Raw genomic sequence first — 17,920 nt, forward strand, 5'->3', positions numbered from 1 at the left:
AAATAATCCATCTAGGAAAAAGTACATGACCTTAGTATTAAGGATTGGTAAAAGGACCTTAAGAAACTTTACAACAATAAAGGTGTTAGAATAGGAACTTTGAAAATGTACGTAATAATTAAGAGTGTTAGATATGAGTAGATGTGAATGAGGTTCCTCTAGATTCTCTCTCCAAGGATATTCTACTAATAGTCGTAGATTTGGATATTGAAAGTGGACTTATTAACTGATATAAATAAACTTAGTACCTCCCACATTCACGGTGATTGTCATAACTTAAGTTGCATAAACATCTCCAACTCCTCACTAGAGAAACATATTTAGTTTAGTTCTTTCCATGAATTCTTTGGGAGCCTTAACATGATACTATCAATCTTTCATTTCTATTAGTGATGGATAAGTGAACCATACGATCATCCTCTACACCAAATAGCTTTCTAAATTGTATTACTGTTAAATTCACACATATTCATAGCTTTGTTCCTTGTGGTAAGAATTAATTTATCTTTTATATAACTATTTTTACTAGGCCACTATAATTCTTTTGGGGGAGGGGGGTGGGGCGATGAATCAGTGTTCTATCGGAATGATCAATTTTAACCTTATTAAAACATGCATTCACCAACCGATACATATAGAATTGAAAGAAGTAAAGCAACCAATAAGCCAATCACACAAATGAATACCATAACACAGAGAATTATACGGGGCAAACCTCAAAGAGGAAAAACCACGGTGGGATTTGTGACCCACAATATCAATCCACTGGCCATATGAAGAGGTATAACAAAATATAGGGGCCTACACTTGCAAGAAGGCTTTCAGCCTATAGCACACTACTTAATCACTAAAGGAGTCTCACTGACTATGTATAAATCCAAACTACAATATGGAGAAATGATTGAACTGCAAAGATATCATCTCTTATGCTTGAATACAGTTCTAGTTAAGCCATGTCTATTTCGGTCTGAAACCCTAAACCCTTACCAGAATAACCTCTTACATAAATATCCTCACAGACATAATCTCTCTCATATATTTCGCATTTCCACTACATTCCATAACCTTACATATCCATATCATGCAAAATGATCTAATCAACTGACCTATATAGCCTTTACAATCCATCATGCCTTATGTCGGCTTACAAAGATAATTACAATATGCATATACATGTCGTCTCAATAACATAAACACATGAATATCAAAAATAATTGTTGATTCCAGATCTCCCAAATAGATATCGGCCTCCAATACCAATAGCCTGATGAAGTCATGTCAGCCTGCAATGTCGGTACCCAAAGAATTCCTTCCAACTAGTGAAGATACATGTCGGTGTCAGTGTGGGTGTCGGTGAAGTGTCTGACGCTACACTACTAAACCAAAATATGAAGCCAGAACATCTTTCCGTCAATGACAACATATTGAAACCAATCAATTGAGTGTCAATTGCCAACAATCTCCCCCTTTGGCATTGATGACAACACTCATGTGAAAAATGATCATGGTTTCCATCTATCGGTTTCATCCTGAGCCTTCTCCCCCTAAGCTAAATATCCATCTATGATCATAATCAATACAAAATACTCCATACCTTCTGAATATTTTTCACCTATACCTCCCCCTTTGACATCAATGCCAAAAATACCTAAAAAATACCAAAACTTGGGACAAAGAATTAAAGATTGTACAATGAATGTCCCAAAATACCTTACCGGGGCTGAATATATTTAAAAATTTCTAGATAGGCCTTCTCCAAAAGCTCTAGATAAGTATCCCAACCTAATTTGAAAGTGCCAAATATAGATACAAGTCCATTTAGCATATGGGCATATGACTCTTTCTCATTTAGCTCTGTCGGTGTGGGCTTACCAACCATATTTGTACACTCCTTCTTATGTACACTTAATGAATCCATCTGGGGACTCACCAATCCTCTAAGACCTCTGGTTCTCCTTATAATTTTATCATTTTTCCTCTCAAGAGCTAAAACTTGGGCTTCCAAAACAAAAATCTAGCCATATATAGATATAGTCAAAGAATTTGATCCATCAAAAGAATTCACTATACCTACAATCTCCTCCTGAATATCCTTAATCATTTTATCTGTCTCTGTAGTAAGTAAATATGTGTTACAACATACTCTATAAATATTAGTACACTGCCTCAAAGCATTATCAATCAACTTCAACTTATCTTTAATCTCCTTCCTCTCCAACTTAATGATCTGATCAAATGTTGCTCTATTTGCCTATGTAAACCTCTCCAATGCCTGTCGGTTTGATATCTGTTGTAAAGACTAAAAGTCCTTTGAAATGTGCTCTGTGATTATTTTAAGCTTATCGGATGGGCTCACTTCTTTGTCAAATTTGCACTCTGGGACAAGTCTATGCAAAATAGTGATAAACTGATCAATAACCCCTTTGTCCATAGATCCTTCCTTCATCATTTTCTGTGTAGCCATCATCATGAGTTCAGTAGAACTCATCTTGGTAAAGATTTTATGTTTAACTTGTGAAGTGTCAATTGACAACAATGATCAACTCAATACTGGATTCCCCTTCCTTCTCCTCTGATGGTTTAACTTTAATAGCTTCCTCACTTGCATTGGTGGGTTCACCACTTGGTGTAGTATCAATTATTGTTGGCTCCTCCTTAGGAACTGTGTCCTCATCTTGTGCATTCTAATCTGGAGGACTATTTTCCTCAACATTAGTAACATGTACACTCTCTGTATCTACCGGTATCTCAACATTTTCCTGTACATTAGTTTCTACCAGGGGCTCTATATCCAATATTTTAATATTTTTCAAAATTGAGGGTCAAGTACCCACAATACCTTTACCTTTCCCTTCAACTGGGATGTCTGTAGTATCTGTCTTAGCTTTTGGTGAAGTATTAAAACTAGAGTTTATTGCAAACAATTGAACCCATGCCTTGTGGGTCTCCTTGCCTATCTCATTAACCCTACCTAACATAAGACTTACTATTATATGTTTGCTATGAAAGATCTTTCTATCTGCAACCTCAAGTGTCGTGTCCATCTCCTCTGGAATAATAGAAGCACAAATAGATCACAACTCCTGAATCTTTATATGCTTTTCCTACTCCATTGTTGATAATCTTCTAGCATCTAATTTTTCATATAACTATGTCGGTATTTGATTTTTAATTCCTAACAAGGCTTTCTTATAAATATCCAAATACATCAAAATTGATTCCTTAACTTCTCTCTCTTCATCATCATCTAACTTCTCATAATAAAACTTTACATTGTTCAACATACCATCTTTAGTGATTTCATCAACCAATTTTGCACAAGTCTTGGGTGGAATAATAGTTACATTATCGGTGACAAGTGCTAGATCAATGTCATCCTTCTTCTTTCTTCTTCCAGTGTCGGATGGGGAAGAAGGTGTTTCTTTAGGAGCTCTCTTTTGTGTCAGTACCTTGATAGTAAATTTTCTAACCATTTGCTTCTTAGCTTCCACATTAGTCTCTTCATTTTTCTTCCTTAATACTCTCTTGAATGCTAAGGGTGTGTCACCATCATATTCAGATTCTGCTGCAATTGGCTCAATGAATATTTGAGGCTCTTTCCTCTTTATCCCTTTTTTTAAACATCAATTAGTGCTTTGATATCTTGTGAAACATTTTCAACAAATTTACTTGCCTTGCCTTGCTGCTTCTCCCTCTTCTTCGGTTGAACTCAGTTTCAACCTCTTGTTTCTTCTGCTTTGTAGTACTAAAGGTTTTTATAGTTTCATCAATAGGTGCATCAATCATCAACTATGCATATGCATCTAGAATCTATGCATCAACTTCATAACCCATTTCCTCAATCCAAATTTCTAAGGTTTTACAACTTCCATCAAAGTTTCATCTTTCTTAACCATGAAGCATATCTCGGTTGAGTATTTCTCAACAATGTGCTTTGGAACCCTCTCCCTAGAATTCATAGCCTTTTGGAATTCCTTAAACTAACCCCATACTTTGTCATCACGCTTACTACCTAGTGTAGCAATGGATTTTTTTAGTTGCCTTCCTACCGGGATATCAAATGCCCATTGTCTCTTCCCAAAACCAGGAGTCTCATTAATGACAAACAACATTAAACGGACAATTAGGTTTCCATAATAGAATGTTCCCTTCTTCTCTCCTTTGATCTTTCCTTGGTTAATCAACAATTCAACCAAAATCCAACCACAGAGATCTAACTTCTCATTTTCCCTCATCATCTTATGAGTTGCATAAATGTAGGATCTAAAACTAGAATTCAGGCGATTTGACTGAGTTACATTGTAACCAATAATCATGTTTCTGAATTCGATATCTTTGTCGATGATAGTGCTAACCCTCATCAATTGCTTGTCTGATGTTGCGCTGGTAATTTTGTTGACCTGACCATTAGAAACCTTCTTCGCTGGACATTGTCTAGCCTATGGTAAACCTATGATTACCCTGATGGCCTGCTTTGAGATCTTATATGGTCTGTCTAACCAGATAAATTATCCATGCACTCTGCTCAAAACATATCTAACAATCTCATCTTCAAATTCCAGAATATCTAGAATGTCGGTAAACCCTAGATCCTCAATATGCTGGTACTCAATCTTAATCTTTCTAGAATCTCCCATTAACTCACTCATGTACACTCTCTTAATATCACTTGTTCCCAAATCCTCAATATGATAGTGAATGTAAGCTCTGACATCTTCAACATACATGACTCCTTCTAGGACATGGGAAAAAGCGCCAAGCAAATCATCGAAAGTAGCAATATGTGGATATCGCTTGAAAGTCAGCCTAGGATGGTCCTCAACCTCAACAATAGTAGGATTTGCAATAAACATAGGTACAGAGGATGATGTCGCTTCCATGATGAAATATAAATACATGTGAGTAGTTGTTGGTGAAACCCCTAAAGAACTCTTCCGATCATTGGTGAAATCGCTCAATAATGTTGGCATATGCACACTCCAATGAGACATTGTAGGTGATCGAAGGTTTCTTCATTGATGGCAACCTTACAATCCTATGACACTGGCAAGGCATTACACCGACACTAGCAAGATCAGACTCTACACCGACACTCAGACCACCGGCACTAGCAGAGAAAGGAAGCATACCGGCATAGAAGCCGACAGGATTTTTGATATATTATATTTTGTTTATTATTGTAAAAACTTTGTAAGCCGACTTGGCAAGTTGTAAAATGACTCTTATATATAAGAGAGATCTTTGTAGACATTTTGTATGAGATGAGAAAAAGATTTAGGTAGACCTATTATGCAAAATATAGGTTAAAGGTTTTATGTAAAGAACAGAGCAGAAACCGGTATTGGATCTGGCATTATAGATGCTATTGTAAAGCAGTACAAGTTACTAGATTTGTATAATCCATCATTGTAAGTCAGTGAGACTTTCCCATTGAGCAATTAGCTCTAGGCAACTGGCCTTCCTGCATGTGCAGGCCCCTCTTGTAGCAGTAATATTCTCTTATTGGCCAGTAAGTGAATATTGTGGGTCACAAATCCTACCGAGGTTTTTCCCACATCGGGTTTCCTTATTAAATCATTGTGTTATGGTGTGTTTCTTATGTGGTTACTTTCATTTCTGTATATTACATTATTTCTTGCATACCGGTACACTATTATAATATGTTCTGGATGTTTTAAGTTAAGAAATTCAATTCACTGGTTAGATACTGATTCACCCCCCCCCTCTTAGTATCTATGGGAATCCTAACAATTGGTATCAGTGCTTGGTCCTTTATTTTCAGAAGCCTAACAACTTGAGGAAGATCTTGACATCGGTAGATATGGAAAATCTGATGAAGCAACTTGAAGCAACTCTTCTAGACTATGTTGCAGAGAAATTGAAAAATATCAAACTAGAAGATGATCTAAAGGCATCTTAGTATATTATTCAGGGACTTCAAGAAAATCTTACAATTTCAAGAAACAAGAGAAGAGAACATTGTGAAAAGATGCAAAATGAGAATGATGAAAAGGAATCACTTAATGATCAGATAAGCAAACTGAAACTGGAGAACATAACAATGAAGCATGAGATGCAAGATATGACTATGAGATTTTGTAAAGAAATTGAGGATAGGAAGAAGAATGAAGAAGATTTGACCAGAAGACTAATTGGTGTAGCAAATGAAAACACAAGACTTAGTTATGAAAGTGATTTATTGAAGACAGATCTGATGCACACTCAGAATGACTCAAATGAACTGATGAGGCAGAAAGAAGTCTTAGAAAGAGAAATGGATAATACAAATCAACATAAAGAAAAATTCAAGAAAAGCTTAGAGGAACTTGGTAACTTGCTTAAGAATCAAAAACCTAAAGGTGACACTTCTGGAATTGGCTTTGAAGTTGGTGAAAGCTTTGGTACTGCAAATACATAGGATCATAGCAAACCGGTAAGGCAACCTAATGCTTTAACTATAATAAGTATGGTCATAGAGAAAATGAATGTAGATCTAGAAATTATTAGAATATCAACACACCCACCGGTCAATGTTCAAAATGCAACAAAGTTGGTCACAACTCTGAAAATTGCAGAATGAATGTGAGATGTTATGTTTGTGGAAGATTTGGACACCTATCTAATCAATGTAGAACACAATCTGACATAGGTTATGGGAAAGCTATTCAAAAGAATAATGTGACTTGCTATGCATGTAACAAAATTGGACATATTGCAAAATTCTGTAGAAGCAAAGGATCACTGGCAGACAATAAAATTTCTAGCTTGAAAGGGAAAGAAAAAGTTGAAGAGGTAAAACAAGAATTCTCAAAACAATGGATTAGAAAAGTTGATCTAAATGTTGGGAATACTCCTCCATCGGTAGAACCAATCAACAATCCACCGGTAGAACAGAGTATTACTCCACCAATAGGACAGAGTAGTGCTCCACCGGTAGGAAGTTCTTCATCAAATTGAAGAAAGTTTCTTTGAGGGTTTGGCAATCTAATGACACATGTGCTATTATTCCCTCGGTTAGAGATGAGAAGTTGGAAATTATTTCATTATTGGCAGACAATGTTAAGTGACTACTTAACTGACATACATTAAATGTGGTAGATGGCAAATAAACTTTATAAATTTATGATTTTGGCTCCATTTCACTTCACTGAGATTTCAAACATTCGAAGAGCATGAAATTTGCAGAGCTAAGGGATTTCAAGCAAAGAGGCAAGAACACTTCAAGCAATCAATCCATCCAAAGGCAGAAAAAGGTATTTATCATCATGGCATCCACCTCTGCACGTGAATATATAGAAAACCATACTATAGTTGAGGTTATAAAATGCCCTAGGCCCATGTTTCAACTAGTTCCCGAGGTAGCAAAGAAAGATGACAATGTAGGTGCTTTTTCCCAAATTCCAAAAGGAGTTGTTTATGCTACAGACCCCAGAATTTACATTCATTGCAATATTGAGGAATTAGGAGATGAAGAGATCAAAACAATGTATAAATCTATCATATTTGATAATTCCAAAAATATGAAACCGGAACATAAAATCATTGAAACCCTAGGATTCACTGAAATCCTCTGCATTCCTGAATTTCCCAAGGATGTGATTAGGATAGTCTTAAGCAAGGTACGTGGTGAATTTTTCTGGTTAGATGCAATTCACAAAATTACCAAGGAAGCTGTGAAAGTTGTCACAGGGTTACCTTCCATCGGTAAAAGACCAGACAAGTCTCCAATGACCTAGTAATGAACTTAACTGGTGCAACATCAGACAGAAGGTCCTTGAGGGTAAATGATGTAATGGATATAAATGTGAGATTTGTTTGCATGATTTTAGGGTATAAAGCTACTCATGCAAATAGACTCAACTCAGTTTCAAGTTTATGCATTAAGAGTGCTTATGACATGATTAGAGACAATGTGAAAATTGACATATGTGAATGGTTAAAAGATGAGTTAATTGACAACTTAGGCAAGATAAAGAAAGATAAGAAAGGAACTTTTAGGTTTGGTAATCTGCTTGTATGCTTGATGCTACACATAACCAAACAGGTTCCTGGTATAGGCTATAAAGAACTTAGATTTGATATACCAGTAGGGAAACAATTAAGAAAACTATTGAATAACATGGGTGAAGACAAGGAAAAGAACATTCATGATTATTTTCAAACACTTAAGGCCAAAATGAAGAAGAGAATCAGACTATAATAGAAGATTGTTAACAAGTACAAGGATGATATATGTTTTGTAATAAAAAGGGATGAGATCTGGATGGAAGCAGTCATCCCAAGAACAATTTGGGTAACAAAGATGGGTTATGAGACTGATGATCATATAATTGAGACTAATGCTAAAGCACTTCTGGAAGCACCAAATGAACTAAAGGAAGAAGTATTTGGTAGTGTTTAAACCTGTAAAGCGGAAAATCGCGATCGAACCCTAGTTGCTCTCCCCTCTTCCAACTCCAAGGAGAGAGAAGGGAGGTTACTAGGGTTGATGGTTTTCACTTAGGGGAGAGACTTTACATTCAAAAGAGGGGTTGAAACCCACAAGATCCAATCCCACACAATGCAAGATTGGATGCTAAATGTGTTTCAAGGGTTAAGAAAGCAAGGCTACCCTCTTTTGTAAAGAATGTTGATAGAAGAATTAAGCTAAGAATACATAGAAAGTGAGAAAGATTTGCTTATAAACTGAGATAGGGATATGATATGAAGCTGCGGACCTGGAATTAGCAGTAAAATGTCGAGACGGTGTTGTTCTGCAAATTTGAACAAAAGTTGACGGGACGATGGCGCCCGGCGTGCACACGGTCCTCCGAAAAATCCGCGAAACGAAGGGGGATCTGTTCATCTCTGCACAAGGATTCTAGATCTTCAATTTTAGTCGCATACCTGCAACCTACACACAGAAAAGCGAAGACGATTGGGGCATTAGGGATTAGGGATTTGCCTTTAGGTCAAACCCCGGTTTTGGAATTAACCAAGAAATGAGAAATTGCTGTAAATGTAATGTAAAACAAGTACTAATACCTTGTTGTAAGGATGTTTGTATCCTTATATGCGAAGGTATAGATGTTGTTGTTTGTTGTATGTTGTATGTTGTAGCATGTAATGTGTTGTAAGTGATCTCCTCTTCAATGGTTGAATCCTTGTCTTGAATGCAACACTTAGCCTTGAATGGAGACTTGGAATGATCAATTACTTGAAGGAATGCTTGAATGCTTGAATGCTTGAGTATAGTTTCCACGCTTGTACACATATGTCCTTCTTACCCAAATGGGAGAGGCAAATGTAGTTTATATACTTGCCAATTAGGGTTAATAGACTGATTTTCCCGACCTTAGGCCAACCAGGAAAGTTTATTTTCCAAATTGCAAACAAAAGGACCCGAAGCCCCATAGGAAACCGGGCCCAAAATAGGGCTAGGGACCAGGGCATTGGGCGCTCTGGTCCCACCTCCCGGGACAGCAGGGTGCAAAGGAGGTTCAGGCCAGGGTGCAAGAAAATGCAGTTTTCAGTGTCATAATCAAGTTTTGGGGTCTCCATTCAGGTTGCGTGTTGCGTCGCCATCGTGAAGACTGAAATGCAGTCGAAATTGCAAGTGTCACAATTTTAGGATGCTACATTTAGCCCCCACATTAGCGGGAGTATAGGCATACGCCAATACTTCCGGTAAAGTACAAGGAAACAACATTGAAAAACTTTCACCACGTCAAGGAGGCAAGATACACCAAGCCCCCAGTGGACTAAGGATCTTACGACTTTGATTGACAAAGTAAAAGGGAAGATCATGAGGGAGAACCATGACTGTCATTAGTAAGGTTCCCTCACTATGAGTCATGCAGGAAAGATATCAAAAATTTTCAAGGCAAGGTTAAATTTGCCAAGAAATTTTCAAGTATCTTGAAAAGATATGAACGGGATGTATGCCCCCCTACGTTAAAGCGATCACACACGCCTCACCGGGGGTGATTGCTTTAAGGTAGTGATACATATAAGAAATGAGAAAGGAGAGGAGCACGTTATCACAAGGATTTAGCCCCCAAGTGTAAGGTAAGCCCAAGGATAATAGACACAAAACACAAAGCACGAGGTGACTTCGCTTTCCTCGGGGTCAGTATGCTATATGATAATTCATGTATATCATATGTATGTATGCATAATTGTTCTTCATTCCCCAATCAAGGAAGGTCGCCTAGAAGAAGGGAACACATGTGTCTTTTGAGTCAACATGAGAGAGACCAAAAGAGATCTCAATGTTTTGCATCGTCCTCAAGTAGACAACACTAAGGACAACAAATAGAAGAATGAGAATAACACATAGAGGAAGTAACAAAAGAGAGGGGGAGAGAATCTGCTATGCTAATGAAACTAGTCTAGCATGTCATCTACCCCCCGATCTTGCTGATCAATGTTTTGGGAAGGTAGGGAACACGCTAGAGGAGGAACATCCAACACAGCAGATGGAGCTATCACCAGATCCAAACAAGGGCTATGTTCATATCCCAAGCCACGGTGTTCTTGTCTAGGAGCTAGGATAAGTGCTTTAGAAAATGCGTTAGATAAATGGTTATCAATATCAACAAGTTCATATTCACTATCAGAATGAACAGGAGTAACATTTGCATCATGAATAACATTTTCATCTATATCATCATCAAGATTTATAAACATAGGATCTTTAACTCGCACAGGATCAAGACCATCATGCATCTTATGTTTAGGAGATTTCGGCTCAATCGTCAGCTGAGGAGAAAATGGAATAATGCTTGTTGAAGGTGTTTTTGGGGATTGCAAAGTTTGACCTCTAAGACGACGCTTTCGCCGGCGTTCACGTGCAGAACAATTTCGTCTAGTCTTAGTAGGAAGTTGAGAAGATTGAGGAGGAGGAATGTTCTCATCCTTATTACTTGGGTGTTTAGGTTGTGGTCTCTTAGGCTGAACAATAGGAGAAGAGGAAGGTCTCTTCTCTCCATAAGAGGAATGAGGAGGAACTGCTCCATACAAAGGAGGAATATTTGGTTTAGGAAGGAGACCAAGCCCATCATGACGAGGAGGTATAGGTCTACTTTTAGGAAGTTTATTAGATATAGGCATAGTCACATCCATAGGGATGGGTTGGGAATCTTCTTGAGGAAAGACATTAGTTTTATCTTTCAAAGGAAGAACTTCCTTCTCAAGAATGATAGGAATGTCAAGTTTGGGTGTTCTAGGTTCACTTAGAGATAGGATCATATCTTTTTTCCACTTTTGATAAGATTTGAAAAGATGATCACTTCGTGGAGGAAGAGCTTCGAATTGTTTAGGCCAAAAGTAATCAATAGGAACGCTAGAAATTCTTTCAGCTGGTTTAAAGAGACTATGATTGATAGTAACAACTTCACCATTATGGGGAAATTTCAAACACTTGTGAATAGGAGAAGCAATAGCTTTCATGGAAGATAGCCAAGGATAGCCAAGCTTCACACGAAATTGTTCGGAAGATGGAATAATAGCAAAGTTCACATCAAGGGATTTGTTATGGACCTCAATAGGTAATGTAATAGAACCAATTGCAGGAGAAGAAAATGCATCAAATAATTTCACAACCACATCTGTTTCATCATAGATTACTTGATTCAATTGCAAAGTAAAAAGAAATTCTTTAGTAATGACATTAACCATACAAGAAGGATCAATAAGCACTCCACGATAAGGTGTGTTCTTGACTTTTGCAACTATATATAAAGGACCATCAAGTGCCCTGATAGTTTCACTAGAATCAAATGTGATGGAAGGTTCTTTAGGGATTTTCTGTTGCTCCACAAAATTAATCACATTCGGAGTCATAGACGAGATCATCAGGTGAGACAGAGGAATCAGTAGTATCAATCGCATTAGAGGTATGAGAAGGCAATGGATCAGTAAAAATCTGAAGATTTTGGTTAGGAAGAGCTACAAATTTGTTGCCTTTATCATTCACACCAGAAACAGAGATAGTATTATTATCAATCAAATCTTGAATTTTACCCTTTAAAGAAAAACATTTTTCAGTATCATGCCCAGGTTGACGATGAAATTGACAAAAAGATTTGTTATCAAAATAAGGTGAAGTAATCTTTGCAGGATCAATTTGCCTTATAGGAGGAAGAGTAAGCACATTTTTTTCCAATAACTTATTCATAATACTATGCAATGATTCATTCAAAGGAGTAAACTTTCTTTCTCTCTTGAAGAACTTAGAAATAGGAGACACACCTGATGCTGCATTCACATTGTTGTTGATGATGTTTTCATTGAATTTAATGGACTCTCTGTTCGGTTTAAACTTCCCAAATGGTTGTTGACTACTATCACCCTTGTCACTCGGAGTCATAGGATGTGATTGTTCCATTTGACTCACAGTCAGTTGATAATTGTGAAGAGTTGCGCACAACTGTTGGAAAGAAGTAAACTCAGAAAACAGGAGTTTTTCTCTAATGTCTTTTTGTAAATTAGAAATAAAGATTCTTTGAATATCATTGTCAAGCACTGGAAAAGAAATTTGAGCATACAAATGCTTATATCTACCAATGAAATCAGTCACTTTTTCTTTAACACCTTGTTTACAATGCATTAAATCAATCAAAGTAACTTTAGGACTTATATTGTTTTGAAATTGTTGAATGAAAGCATTTGCAAGTTGTTCGAAAGAAGTAATAGAATAGGAAGGCAATGAGCAATACCATTGTAGGGCTTTGTCTCTTAATGTTCTAGTAAACAGTTTTGCAAGCAACCTTTGGTCATAAGCAAAATCAGTACATATTGTTTGAAAGGTCTTAACATGTGTTAGAGGATCACCCTTACCATTATAAAGCTCCAAATGTGGAATTTCAACATGTTTAGGGGGAATAGCTCGAACAATGTCAAGAGAAAGTGGGCTCGCAACATCAAATGTGGGCACACTAAACTTAGATTGATTCATAGAGGCAATTTGTTGCTGTAAAGAAGAGACAATTTGTGCAAGATTGTTAATGGTCGCTTCAGTCGAAGAGTTCATATTAGACGTGTTAGATTGTGATGGAGGTGTTATGTTATTGAAAGAAGGTAGAGAGTAAGGTGGTGGGACACTATGATAGTTAGTCATAGGAGATGATTGGACAGGAGGAACACTACAAGGAGGAATGGAATGGTTAAATGAATTGCCCCCTTGCGTCATGTTCATTTGTGAAGATATAAGAGGCACACTCATTGAAGGAATGAATGAAGAAGTCGGATTGAATGAAGGAAGAGGGTTGATTGAAGAAGAGGGATTGCCCCCATGACTGGTGATCATAGGAGGAATATCTTGTGTTGAAGTAGTCATTATGTTTGATGTAAAAGTAGGTATACTAGCAATAGGAGTTGTCAAAGGAATAGAATGATTAACTTGAGTAGGAGGTTGTGTATAACCTAAGGTTTCGGCACAACTTTTCATAGGCATCACATTCGAATCCACAATGTGTACAATACCACGCAGAATATCAATTCCATTCTTATCACTTTGAAGCATACGTTTTAGACCCTCAATTAAAGGGAGAGCTTGACTATCAGGGTATTCTTGAGACATCCACTGTCGAAAATCGTCAAATTGGTTATCCAAATTTGAAAGTTATTCTACAGAAACCTCATGGAGAGCTTCTTCATCATTAAGAGGATTAGAGGAATTACCCATGTCCTCATTAAAAAGACCATTCAAATTAGGTTCCATCTCCTCAATAATTAAACCTTGGAAGGACTTAATTCTAAGGCTTCGTCTAACGGGAATAGTGTAGGTAGGGCTTATTGTTGTAAAACTCATGCACTAAAGAAAGAGAGAAGATTTTGAATTTTAGAGGTAGCAAATTTCAGTAAAACCAGCCAATCTTCCAGATTTAAGCTGTTAAATGCAATCAGGACAATCTCCCGAAATTTCAGAAAAAATGTCTGGGACCGTGGCGCTCGGAGTGCACACGGTCCTCGCAACTTTTTTCGAAATTTGCAAGGATGAAAGTTATGATGATTTTACAGCTAACCTGAAAAAATTGAGTGATTTTACGATCTGTAGATAGGCCAAATTAAAGTTGCAATCTCAAAATTGAACCCTACCAAGATTGTCGAAAAATGCAAAATTTGAATTTTAAAAAAGAGAGGGAAACTGAAATTTTGAATTTTATGATTTTAGAGGGAATACCAAAAGCAATGCAAGTTTTGAAATTTGAAAGTTGACTCAATTTCACGCAAAAATTCAATTTTGAAAGCGGAAATCAAAGTTGTTGTAATTAAGCACTTAATTTCAAAAGTCACAAATTGCAAAAATTTGAATGAAGCATTGAAATTTCGAATGAATGCTAACACACTTTTCAGATTTAGGACAGTAAGAAACACAATTTTGATATGAATTTTAATTTCAACAATTTTTGAATGATTAGAAGCCTCAATCCAAGCAATCGCTAGACCAACTTTGACTGTAATTTTGAAGGTGTTAAAATTGATAAAATCAGCCAAAATTCTGGATTTTAGCAGGAAAATACAGTAAGATCTAGCTCCCGAAATTTCAGAAAAAATGTCGGGGATGATGGCGCTCGGGGTGCACACGGTCCTCGCATCTTTTTTCCAAATTTTCAGGGATGAAAGATATTGTGATTTTATTGCGGAATCCAAAGTTACAGCTGATTTGGAGATGTTTTGATCAGTGAAATTGTCGGACAAAGATTGAATCAAGAGAGTTTCAAAAATTAGGGTTTTGACACTTAACCACTTAATTTTCAAAATTAATGCACAAATATGAATTGATGATTTGTAATAGAAGGGCAGATCTGAAACAAGCATTAACAATTAAACATTTCACAAGTTTAATTACTTAAAAAGAAAATTTAGGGTTTTTATGCAATTAACCTCTAAAATTTTGCAAAAGATCAAACATGGAAATGTAATCAAGGAATCAATTTTCAGATATAACTATGAATAATCAGAAAGGATGTTCACGTCGGGTTCACCAAAATGTAAAGCGGAAAATCGCGATCGAACCCTAGTTGCTCTCCCCTCTTCCAACTCCAAGGAGAGAGAAGGGAGGTTACTAGGGTTGATGGTTTTCACTTAGGGGAGAGACTTTACATTCAAAAGAGGGGTTGAAACCCACAAGATCCAATCCCACACAATGCAAGATTGGATGCTAAATGTGTTTCAAGGGTTAAGAAAGCAAGGCTACCCTCTTTTGTAAAGAATGTTGATAGAAGAATTAAGCTAAGAATACATAGAAAGTGAGAAAGATTTGCTTTTAAACTGAGATAAGGATATGATATGAAGCTGCGGACCTGGAATTAGTAGTAAAATGTTGAGACGATGCTATTCTGCAAATTTGAGCGAAAGTTGACAGGACGATGGTGCCCGGTGTGCACACAGTCCTCCGAAAAATCCACGAAACGAAGGGGGATCTGTTCGTCTCTGCACAAGGATTTCAGATCTTCAATTTCAGTCGCGTACCTGCAACCTACACACAGAAAAGCAAAGACGATTGGGGGGTTAGGGATTAGGGGTTTGCCTTTAGGTCAAACCCCGGTTTTGGAATTAACCAAGAAATGAGAAATTGCTGTAAATATAATGTAAAACAAGTACTAATACCTTGTTGTAAGGATGTTTGTATCCTTATATGCGAAGGTATAGATGTTGTTGTTTGTTGTATGTTGTATGTTGTAGCATGTAATGTGTTGTAAGTGATCTCCTCTTCAATGGTTGAATCCTTGTCTTGAATGCAACACTTAGCCTTGAATGGAGACTTGAAATGATCAATTACTTGAAGGAAAGCTTGAATGCTTGAATGCTTGAGTATAGTTTCCACGCTTGTACACATATGTCCTTCTTACCCAAATGGGAGAGGCAAATGTAGTTTATATACTTGCTAATTAGGGTTAATAGACTGATTTTCCCGACCTTGGGCCGACCAGGAAAGTTTATTTTCCAAATTGCAAACAAAAGGACCCGAAGCCCCATAGGAAACCGGGCCCAAAATAGGGCCAGGGACCAGGGCGCTGGGCGCTCTGGTCCCACCTACCGGGACAGCAGGGTGCAAAGGAGGTTCAGGCCAGGGTGCAAGAAAATGCAGTTTTCAGTGTCATAATCAGGTTTCGGGGTCTCCATTCAGGTTGCATGTTGCATCGCCATCGTGAAGACCGAAATGCAGTCAAAATTTCAAGTGTCACAATTTTAGGACGCTACAAAACCATATTAAAACAAATTCAATCTAAAAAGAGAGTGAAAAAGGTTGAGGCAGTTGTGAGAAGAGGTTCTAGATAGGCAAAGGCTATTAAATAAGATGTATTGAAACAAACCAGTATCACTGAGGATGAGTTAGGAACTCTACAACCTAAGACTCCCCTATCACTAGTAGGCACTTCCTCAGAGAATGACATGCCTACAACTTTCAAGAGAGTTGTAAGGAAAAGAGATCCTTCACTGGCAACCTCACCTTCACCTAGGAGAACTAGACAGAAACAGCTAGTAGTGAGATCTCCAGTTAAAAAGACTACACCAAAGAAGAAACTGACACCCAAGAAGAAGAAGAGAACAAAACAAAACTTGGCCCCTCTTGACATATTGCTAAATGAAATTATAGAGGAAGGGAAACTCAAAAACATAGGAAAGGTCTATGAAACTTTGACAGCAGATGAAAAAGAACAAGTGGAAAACAGTTTTATTTTGCACATGGACATGTATAAGAAATTTTTTATGGAAGTGATAGATGAAGTACTAGATGAACTGTTCAAAAGACTGGAAGCAAGAAGACAAGCTGTTATAGAGCTTGATAAGAAAATCAAAATTGAAAAGTTATTAGCTGTTTACCCAGTAAACTCACCTAAGGAGATAGATGATTTAATTGTAGAAGCCAACCAGTTAGTATTCTCTACTGCACACCGACATATTGCTTTAATGGTTGGAAGAGTTAATGAGGTAATTGAAGAAACAGAAAATGCATGAGATATATTCCTAGTTGAAAAAGAAAAACAGGAAGAGTACATGAGCCACAAACCTATAAAGGTATACCAGAAGGAGAGAGACAAGGGTAAAGGAAATGTTGGTGGACTTCCGAGCATCAAAGTTAAAGATAACTTATCCTCACTACCTCAAATTACATCACCGATAAAAACTACTGAAGATCAACCTACAAATGAGAGTATGGACATAGAGGATATAAATCCTAATCCTGAAGTCTTATACATAGTAGATGTTGATACACAAAAGATCAACATTGTGGTAGATAAAGATACAACTGGTATGATATACATGGCTAGTGAGCCACTGGTAACCAAGCAAACTGATCAAACACAAGAGAAACCGACAGATGATAACACAGGAGAATAGATAGAGAAACAAGAAGAGAAAAAGGCTCTAGAATAGGAACAGGTACAGGAACAGAGTCATTAGGAAACAGTACAACTGGCAACAGGAGAAGATCAAAAACCATTGCTTAAGGAAATGCAAACACAAATAGACCTACCAGAGGTCACAACAAGCTTGGTTACTTCCTCCACCGACGGTATTCAGAATGTTGGTTCCTCCTCAGTAGGCCACAAATCAACAAATGTAACTGAAGTACTTTTGGACTCCATCAAAAGGATAACAGATTGTAGTTCATAGGCTTATAAAGCTATAGATGACACAATCCCAATTTTCAAGGTAATAGCTCCTAACTGTAACATAGACAATAAGGATTCTTTAAAACAACTTGATACTCTATGTAAATACATCACTAAGAACACAGTGACTATTGAGAAAATAAAGGAAGAGACATTGAAAGATAAGGTAGAAATTGAAAAGAAAAAATTCTTTGAAGATCAGATAAAGAAGTGTACTAGAGAATTTGACAAACTTCTATTAGAATTGTGTAACTTATTGAAGGAATTTAAAACTCTATATAAAGATACTTGCAAGACAAACCTTTTGACAGTAG

Source organism: Cryptomeria japonica, chromosome 6, assembly GCF_030272615.1.
Source record: "Cryptomeria japonica chromosome 6, Sugi_1.0, whole genome shotgun sequence".
Taxonomy (NCBI): domain Eukaryota; kingdom Viridiplantae; phylum Streptophyta; class Pinopsida; order Cupressales; family Cupressaceae; genus Cryptomeria; species Cryptomeria japonica.